The sequence below is a fragment of the Python bivittatus genome, unplaced genomic scaffold, assembly GCF_059951505.1.
Source record: "Python bivittatus isolate LINGU-HERP-01145 unplaced genomic scaffold, Pbiv_v1 ctg000330_np1212, whole genome shotgun sequence".
NCBI classification, from domain to species: Eukaryota; Metazoa; Chordata; class Lepidosauria; order Squamata; family Pythonidae; genus Python; species Python bivittatus.
Window position 1 is genome coordinate 60,258,529 of NW_028277058.1, and position 10,207 is coordinate 60,268,735.

The following is a 10,207-nucleotide window of genomic DNA, read 5'->3' on the forward strand; positions in this document are numbered from 1 at the left end:
CACTGGTGATGTTACCTAGTCGGGTCATGAAGTCTGCAAGGAAACAACCAAGCTCAGAGAACCCCAAGGACTCCGCAAACAAAGTTTTGATGTAGGTTTTTCTTCATTTGGCTGCTAGGAATTCCAGTTTTGGGACCCCACTAGAGTCTTTTTCAGTCGAAACTACGAACTTAAGAGCCTGGTTGAATCCGACAAAAGACTTATTAAATTCAGCATTTCGTCTGGCGTTAGTAAGAGGTGTTCTCCTAAGATTAACAGCAGCCACGGGCACCTGTTTCTGCAGGCAATTTTTCTCATCGTTGCTGCGAGGAAGGGAAATGTTTAAATGCCCCTCTTCAGATGCTGTTGAAATCTGCCCTCCAATTATTATGTTCCTTTAAAAAGATGATGAAACACGTTTTAATCCCTCGCATCACGTGGAGCATCCTGGACCTTAAAGGCTGGTTCTCAACAGGGCTTGTTTGTCAGGGAATGACTCGCACGTGGGAACAGGATTATCACAGATGCAACACCACAGATTACACTTCCATCTCACTTCCTACACAATGTTTGTCAAGGCAGCCTGGTGAAACGACAGCACAACAATCAAACTATATCTTGAAAAGAAAAAAGAGCTAGCTTTTCAGTTTTTTTTCTTTTCTTTCCACCCTAGTGGAACATCAGAAAGCAGAGAGATAAAAGGCCTTAGGATTGTCCATCTGCCTGTCCATCAGCAGGAGAATCCTCTAAACCAGTGTTTTTCAACCTCAGCAACTTTAAGATGGGTGGAGTTTCACTCCCAGAATTCCCCAGTCAGCATGCTGGCTGGGGAATTCCAGGAGTTGAACTCCACCCATCTTAAAGCATGCTGGCCAGGGGATTCTGGGAGTTGAAGTCCACCCATCTTAAACCATGCTGGCCGGGGAATTCCAGGAGCTGAAGTCCACCCATCTTAAAGCATGCTGGCCAGGGGATTCTGGGAGTTGAAGTCCACCCATCTTAAAGCATGCTGGCCAGGGGATTCTGGGAGTGGAAGTCCACCCATCTTAAAGCATGCTGGCCAGGGGATTCTGGGAGTTGAAGTCCACCCATCTTAATCATTCAGCCGAGCAGGACCAAACGTGGCATGGGGAGAGGGGCCAGCAAAAGAGAGGGGCACTTCCCCAATGTGTCCCTACGGGAGAGGGAGCCGGGGGATGGCTCGCAATGCACTGACTCCTCCATTCTAAGCCCCCCTCCCTCCCTCTCGGTCACTTGACCCAGAGCAGAGCACACGCAGCCTGCTCTTGCACTTCCCACGTGCACCAGCGCACACTCATGCAACGCAAGGGGAAAGCAGAAGCACTCCAAGTAGGCGTGCCAGATATGGGCCGTGACCCTCCGTATGCCACCACTTGGTGACAGAACAAAGATGCCTCCTATGCCAGCTGCTGGTAAAGAGGCTGGAGAGACTTCCAGAACCTCCAGATTTTGCCGAGTGCCCTTCTGTTGTTGTGTTTGTTTGTTTTCTTCTGGTAGGGGGCCATGAAAGAAGTATAACAGTGTTGTCCAAACTTGGCCACTTTAAGATGAGTGGACTTCAACTCCCAGAATTCCCCAGCCAGCCTGGGGAATTCTGGGAGTTGAAGTCCACGCATCTTAAAGTGGCCAAGTTTGGACAACACTGAAGTATAACAATGGTGAAAAGCAGCCCCCCCCCCCCCCGCAACCTGGTGGCTCGGAGATGGATTTTGGCTTCAGTTCCTGGAATTCCCGGCTCCTGGGCATCTCCCCAATGTTGTATAATAATTATCTTGGCTTCGCTGGTCTCCAGCTCAGCCTACACCATGTCCAGTCATCTAAGTTGCATCCAAGCGAACTAGTGGATAATTCCGTACAGGAAAAAAAAAATCCATGCTATTCATTTATTGCTGTGCATCATAGCCCTTTGTGTCTGTAGTCCCAGCAATGATGCTTTCTAAGAAGGACATTTACACATTTATAGATATACGGTTATCATATCCATCTTTTTATGGTAAATTTCAATTACAGTTGACCTTTCAGAACCTTATCCTGTTTCTGCCTAGAACATGGTTTGGTCCCACCAGTTGAAAATCACCAAATGAATAGGTCACTGTTACGAGATGTGAGTAATAACTGTTATGTTTTAAAGGGGGTTTAGACACACTTATGGATGAACCAAGGTATATTGATAGTTTCTAAACATGGCAGCTCTACAGAAACTCCAGATTCCGAGGCAGTCTACCTTGAAGTCCAGTTCCTGGGTAGAAAGAATTTTAAAAAGCGATGGCCTTCATACCCAACTAGATGGCATTAGAGAGCCAATCTTGGCTGCTTTTGAAAAACTAAGCAAAGTTAGACCTTGGTTCATAGCCAGAGTCAGATATGACCGTTATTTGGATGGGAGACCACCAGGAAATCCTAGAATGATTTACTGGGAAGTTGGATAAACAAACTGGAAAAAGACAATAGTAATTCACTTCCACATTGTTGCTGAGGAAATGATACGGAGTAGCCATGAAATCACATGGAGATAATTCAAGAGGACACACTGTCTCTGGTGTCCTCCCACTTTGCCTATAAGCTTTCCAAAAATCTCTGGTTGCTTGATGGCACTACATACAGTGGGCTCACGTTACAAGAGAGTCAATGTCAGCTGAAGGTTTGGAAAGCCCTTGACAATGAAAGGGAAACGTTCTTCTCTAATAGCAATAGGCTTCATCTTGATGGACGTTTTCAAAGAAAGGCCGGGCAGACATTGGGATACATCTAAAGATGTCCTCAAAAGAGGAATGGGGACTAGATGGCTTTCAAGAGCACCTTTGATTGTAGGATCCAGGAGTTCTGGATGGTTCTCCTTCACTAAATCAGGCCATGGGAGACTTAGATGCCATTTCATATAGAAACTCTACAATTCACTGTAGTGTTCATAGAGTAGGCCTGCCAGATGTGGCCAATGAGCATCTGTATGCCATCCCTAGATGGCAGCAAAGTGTTTAGGATTCCTGTATCTCTTTGGTGCCATCTACAGACAATCTGGATTCTTGCAGCACAGATCTGTAAACATTACCATCTATACCTACAAGGATTAGAATCTTGCAGGCAAAGGTTGACCTTCAATGGAAACCGAAGTTGGGCTTTGAAGAAGCAGGATAGGAAGAGTATTGATAATTTTGAACCTTGGTGTTGGAGAAGACTCCTGAGAATATCGTGGACAACGAAGAAAAGAAACCAGTGGATCATCAAACTAATCAACTCAGAGTTCTCACTCGTGGCAGAAATGACCAGGCTCAGATGATCCTACTTCAGACACATTATGTGAAGACCCAGCCCTCTGGAGAAGCCTTTGATGCTGGGAAAGGTGGAAGGAAGGAGAAGAAGAGGATGACCAGCAGCCAGCTGGATGGACTCAGGTACAGCAGCAATAGGTGGCCATTGGAGACCTGAAGGACCAGGTTGGGGACTGATCAATCTGGAGAAGATCTATCTAAGCAGTCGCTAAAAGTTGACACCAACGTGATGGTACATAACCCACCAGCATGAAGACCTAGCTCTCTTGAGAAGTCCATCATGCTGGATAAAGTGGAAGGAAAGAAAAGAAAAGGATGACCAGCAGCAAAGCGGATCAACTTGATTACTGCAGTTATGGGCGCACCACTGGAAGACCTGAAAGACCAGACTGGGACAGAGCATTCTGGAGAAGATCTGTCAGTGATAGCGCATAATCAAGTAATCAGTCAATCAATCAAATGATAACTATAAATACAGCCATGCTGGAATTGTGGACAAGGGGTAGTTTTTAATTATTCCGAAAGGAACTCTTCGGCAGACCGTGTTTTTTGACATGACTGCTTTCTGCCAATCCTACGTGTTTTTACTGCTTTCTCGAAAACCACTCATGTCTACACAGGCCATTATTATTCCATTAGTGTTCCTCTGCACAGCGAAAAAAGCACATCTCGTATTTTGCAACAATTTTACACATGCACAACATAGCGTTAGGTGCACACCCATCCAAGAGAAGAGGCCATCCTTTTCACAGAAATAATTAGATCGGGACTGCAGTCTTAAAAAAAAAAGTCTTGAATTGTGCAGATGAGGGTTACTCAGGATATAGCTGAATGTAGTCGCTTAACCTCCAGTAGTAATGTATGGCTGTGAGAGCTGGACCATAAGGAAGGCTGAGCGCCGAAGAATTGATGCCTTTGAACTGTGGTGCTGGAGAAGACTCTTAAGAGTCCCCTGGACTGCTAGGAGGTCAAACCAGTCAATCTTAAAGGAAATCAACCCTGATTACTCATTGGAAGGATCGATAATGAAGCTCAAGCTCAGATACTTTGGTCACCTAATGCAAAGAGAGATCTCTTTGGAGAAGACCCTGATGCTGGGAAAGATTGAAGGCAAAAGGAGAAGAGGACGGCAGAAGATGAGATGGTTAGATAGCATCACTGAAGCAATGAGCATGAAACTGAGCAAACTCAGGGAGGCAGTGAAGGACAGGAAGGCCTGGCGCAATATGGTTCATGGGGTCACGAAGAGTCGGACACAACTTAATGACTAAACAACAACAGTCGCTTAACCTGGTTGCCCTAAAATCAGACAGGTGAAATCAGATTTAATCTGATGTCTTCCAGATCTGTTGGGTTGTCCAAATCAAAAAGAAAGAGAGAAGTTGAATCTGAGAAACAGTGGAGGGTATCTGTGCCTATGTGTGTGTTTCATTTTCATTAATGCCATGCCAAAATTTGCCTTGTGATTTCTCAAAACTTTTCTTCCCTTTCAGAAGAGGCTTCTGTTTTTCTGCTTTATTTTCAGGACAATTGAGTATAAGTTTTGAATATTTATTGGGCTGGCAAACTTTAGAGACAGACTTCCTTCCTTCCTTCCTTCCTTCCTTCCTTCCTTCCTTCCTTCCTTCCTTCCTTCCTTCCTTCCTTCCTTCCTTCCTTCCTTCCTTTCCTTCTTTTGAACACTGTGCAAAAATTTTATTTACAATTTCTCAAAAGTTTCTTTCCCCTTCAAAAGAGGCTTCTGGTTTTCTGCTTTATTCTCAGGAGGATTGAGAATTTCTTTTGAATCTCTCTTGCAGGCGTTGTGCAGCTGACTCTGATTGGTGTCAGAAGATGTCCAATACCTGTTGTTCTCTGTGACACAATGTTCCTGATGGTTCACATTTCCCAACCTGAAGTCACTCTATTTATTTACTTATTTATTTATATTATACTTATGGTTATTATACTTATTATTATTTACTTATTTATTTGGAAGTACATATAATCTTTGTTTAGCACTCATCATGTACAGCAACCGTTCACAGTTATGATGGTGGTGAAAAAATCACTTTATGACCAGTCCTCGCATTTACAACCTGTCCTCGCATTTACAACCTTTGCAGGTCTGTAAAGCAAAAGACAGCTGAAATCAGATCATAAGCACAGTCGTGGGTTCACTTTGCTTCATTTAACAACCGAATCACCAGTCCCAATGGTGGTTACTAAATGAGGACTACCTGTACTTATAACCCACTCCAATCCGGAGCAGTGTAAAAAACCAAATATGTATCAAAGCAGAGAAGAAAAAAGAAACTCAGGGGGAAATCAAGTTAATGTTTAAAAAATCCAAAACAAAAAATAAAATTGAAGGCAGCACTCGCAATCGGTGAGCCGGGGCCAAAGGTTAGCTGGAATAAAGCTGTTTTAAGTTATTTCTGAAACAATGAAATGGGGGATCTTGTGTATTCCCAGTGGGATGGCTTTCCTTGGAACCAAACTGAAGCATATTTGCACATCTGTACACACTTTGGCCACCAGAAGGATTCATTAAATAAGAGCCCCCTCAAACCAGAAACAGCTTGTGAGAATTTGCCAGAAATTCTCTTTTCCTTTGAAAGAAAGTGAAAAGCAAATTCTTTGTACCAACTCTTGAGTAAAGTGGTGGAGAATTTTTCTCCGCGGTCTTATTTTTAACTGCTTGAAAGGCGCCTCTGCGTTCCAGCCAAGCACGCTGGCTTAAGGATGCTGGCTGGCACTTGTCTTGAGATCCAGAAGAGACGGGGTTAACATGGTTTCTGAACAGGGCTTACAGTTTCAATATTGGCTGACGGGGAATTAGAGTTGTAATGGAGAGAGGTTTGCATGGAAGGGCTGAATGGTTTCTCCCCGAACTCTTGCTTTTGCCATGGTGCAGAACTGCAAAGATTCTGTTTTGTGACATTCATTGCACAAATGACGTGAATTCTGTCACCTGAGTGACGACGTCACGGCACGGAACATCACTATGACTCCTTGCTATGGCTGTGCTCTAGGGGGTTGTATAAAGAACAGTTGCATCTTACCAGAAACTTCTCCAACCTTCTCTCCAGAAAAAAAATTGGAGTGCAAGCTGGGTGTGGATGACAGGAGTTAGACTCCGTCACATGCAGAAGATGCTCGTTAGAGGGAGAAGTTTGTCTTGGAGGTGTGAGAGATTGGGGCCCCTGGAGTCCGGTTGTGCTCTAAAAACACACACACTATTCTGCCAGTTAAAATGAACCCACAGTTATGGTGCTTCAAGCAGTCATTGCTGTAGCTCAATGTTTCTCAGCCTCAGCAACTTTAAGAGGTGTGGACATGCTGGCTGGGGAATTCTGGGATTTGAAGCCCACACCTCTTAAAGTTGCTGAGGTGGAGAAAGCCTGCGCTAGCTCTTTACTCCAAGTGAGAACAAGAACACAGCAAGTGCAAATTCAGATGCGGAATGCAGAAATTGCTTTGTCAGGAAGCTCCATCGGAAATGAGGAAGAGAGTGCAACTTCTGGAGATCGGGGAGCCATCTTAAAAATGCATGTTCAGGTTATGGACCGCTGCTGGCCAAGGGGAATTTGGGTAGTGTCATCCCTCTCTACCAGTGGCCAGTTTTCGTGGGTTGGGTTTGGTTTTAATCAAATCACATGCTGCCTTTTTTCTGCTGTTATGTATACCAGGAGCTGATACTGCAGCTAGAAACAGCCTTAGAATCCAAGACTGTATAAAGGATGCACAGGAGAGGCCCTCTGGTCCATTTCTTGCTCAGTGCAGGCAGGCATTCCTTCTCCTTCTCCTCCTTCCTTCCCTCCCTCCCTCCCCCCTCCCTTCCTTCCTTCCTTCCTTCCATCCCTCCCTCCCTCCCTCCTTCCTTTTCTCTATTTCTCTTTCCTTCTCTCTCATCCTCTTCCTCTTCCTCTTCCTCTTCCTCTTCCTCTTCCTCCTTCTCCATCTCCTCCTTCTCCTCCTTCTCCTTCTCCTTCCTTCCCTCCCTCCCTCCCTCCTTCCTTCCTTTTCTCTATTTCTCCTTCCTTCTCTCTCATCCTCTTCCTCCTTCTCCTTCCTTCCCTCCCTCCCTCCCCCTTCCTTCCTTCCTTTTCTCTATTTCTTCTTCCTTCTCTCTCTCCCTCTCCCTCTCCCTCTCCCACTTCCTCTTCCTCTTCCTCTTCCTCCTTCTCCTTCTCCTTCTCCTTCTCCTTCTCCTTCTCCTTCTCCTTCTCCTTCCTTCCTTCCTTCCTTCCTTTTCTCTATTTCTCCTTCCCTCTCTCTCTTCCTCTTCCTCTTCCTCTTCCTCTTCCTCTTCCTCTTCCTCTTCCTCCTTCTCCTTCTTCTCCTTCCTTCCTGCCTTCCTTCCTTGTCTCTATTTCTCCTTCCCTCTCTCTCTTCCTCTTCCTCTTCCTCTTCCTCTTCCTCTTCCTCTTCCTCTTCCTCTTCCTCTTCCTCCTTCTCCTTCCTTCCTTCCTTCCTTCCTTCCTTCCTTCCTTCCTTCCTTCCTTCCTTCCTTCCTTCCTTTTCTCTATTTCTCCTTCCTTCTCCCTCTCCCTCTCCCTCTCCCTCTCCTCTTCCTCTTCCTCTTCCTCTTCCTCTTCCTCTCTCTCTCCCTCTTCCTCCTCCTCCTCCTCCTCCTTCCTTCCTTCCTTCCTTCCTTCCTTCCTTCCTTCCTTCCTTCCTTCCTTCCTTCCTTCCTTCCTTCCTTCCTTCCTACTGTATATAATTGCAAAACCCATCTGGAGATTCATATTCTTCTTAGGACATTTTTTGGGATGATGAGCCACGTCACCTTTTTCCAAAAACCTGCTTTCGAGGCTGTTTCTCAACATCAGGGTCCAAGGCAGCAACCGCTTATGTGTGAAGCAGGCCAAGGATCTGCGCTTGCAGTCTTATTCTCAAATAAACCAGCACTGAGCAGGGTTGAGTTTCAAGTTAAAACCCCTCATTTTTGCAACTCTAGGCTCTTCAGCAATTCACGCGGACAAGAGAACAAGATGGGTGTTTGGGGGCAGAGGGGGATGAAGAAGTCAGTCCCTGTCTTGCTGGCAACCTAGCATTTATGCCTTTGTACTTCTTTTTGATGAAAGCAGGAAAAAAACAAAAAAACTGAATATTGTACTCTCCTTGAAGCAAGTATTATCTCCCCAGTAGATGATGGTGTTTGTCCTATTCCTGTGATGGCTGAGAGAACTTATACATCCTGAGAGATGGATGGGAGCTTCAAAGCTCCCTTTTTTAATATTGTGATTTGATTTTCAAAGGTGGCATATAAAATGCGCTGATTATTCTTTTATCTCCTGCCTCTTGCACGCGGCCATTTGTTTTCATTCACAGAAATGAATGCCATGTGGAAAAAGCCAGAGGAGTAATAAACACTCAGCAGACTGACAAGGGAAAAGGGGAGAAGGGAGGCGAAACTCAGAAACATGATGAGCAAAGTGACTCACCTTCGCAGGCGGCTGCTGTTCAGGAAACGCCGGGTTCGTAAATGGCCGGCCTTAATTCCCGGCAGAAGGGAGGGCACCCGGCTTGGGTGGCTTGATATCCGCCACCCACTTGGCCCGGCTCGGCAGTCATTTGGTGAGGGAAGACAGGCTGGGTTCGATGTGGCTTTTGCGTGCACATGAAACAGACTGGGGGGTGCATTTTGAGGCTGGCAGACCCAGCGCTCGGATTCCTTGGGTCTTGCGGCCGCTCTTAACAGAAGACTCAGAAAGAGCATGGTCCTTTGGTGCCCATTTGGCACATTTTGGAATTTGGAGAGCATGATGTGAGCACAGTCACAAAATGGCTGCCATGGAGTGGCTGGCCCGGCTATCAAACCGCTGCCTTTGCAGACATCGAGGGTCAAGACATTTTCAAGCTAGGCTTGACTCTGGGCCATTTTCTAAGCAACAATTTGGAAGCAGTTTGCTATTGCGTTTTCCCGGAATATTTCTTTTTTCAGTTTCCCAGTAATATGCAGTCTGGTGGTCTCCTGTCCAAATACAAACCTGAGATGGCGCAGAACCTGGGGTTTCCCACTCCTAATCCAACATTTTTTGTACTCCACCACACTGGCTGTCACACCATTTGATTTCTGAAAGTTCTCCATTGGTTAGGCTGATTCAATTGCAATGCGTGCAAAAAAACCGGGGGCGGGGGGTTCAGTTGTACAGTTGCTTCCACACTTCCATCTTGACTTTTTTGACCTCCCCTGCGCACACCCCGGCCTGGATGGGTCTGGCTGTGAGTGCGGTTGAGATGGCCTAGACCCTTGTTTCTCAACCTCCACAAATTGAAAATGTGTGGACCAACTCCCAGAATTCCTCAGCCAGCATGGTGGTTATTATGATTATGATAATGAAGTTGGCAGGCAGGCTGGGGAATTCTGGGAGTTGAAGTCCACACGTCTTAAAGCTGCTGAGGTTGAGAAACGCTGGTCTAGACCAGTCAATGCAAGCCATTTCTTAAAAGACTGGTAGAAACTAACATCTCCCGTGGCAATTGTCAATGATGTCAAATGGGACTTTATTGAAAGGCCTAACAGGCTTAAGCAGAGAGAGAGCAAATACTGCAGAAACAGAGGGGGTCATTCTGAATCCTCTCCGCCCCGTGTCGACCCAATAAACATTTGCCATTGGCACGAAAGAAATCCAAGGATATAAGAAGCTTAAGGGGGATGGATGGAATTCATTAAAAACCAGACCAAAAAACCAACCAATATCTACTGTTGTGTTCACAAAAACCTCCAGAATCTATATTTTAGAACTAAATTGGACGGGTTTGCCCAAACCACAATACCAGTCCCGGTGGGAACCTTGCTTAGAAACCGGAGAGGTCATTTTTACAGCGGCCGGTCTGTTTCGGAAGAGCTTCAGCTCGGTTCGGGCAACCCCAATTCCCAATGTCTGGAACTCTTTTAGACAGTTTCTGCTTTCAAAATAAAATGATGTAAGACATGACAAATCATCCCA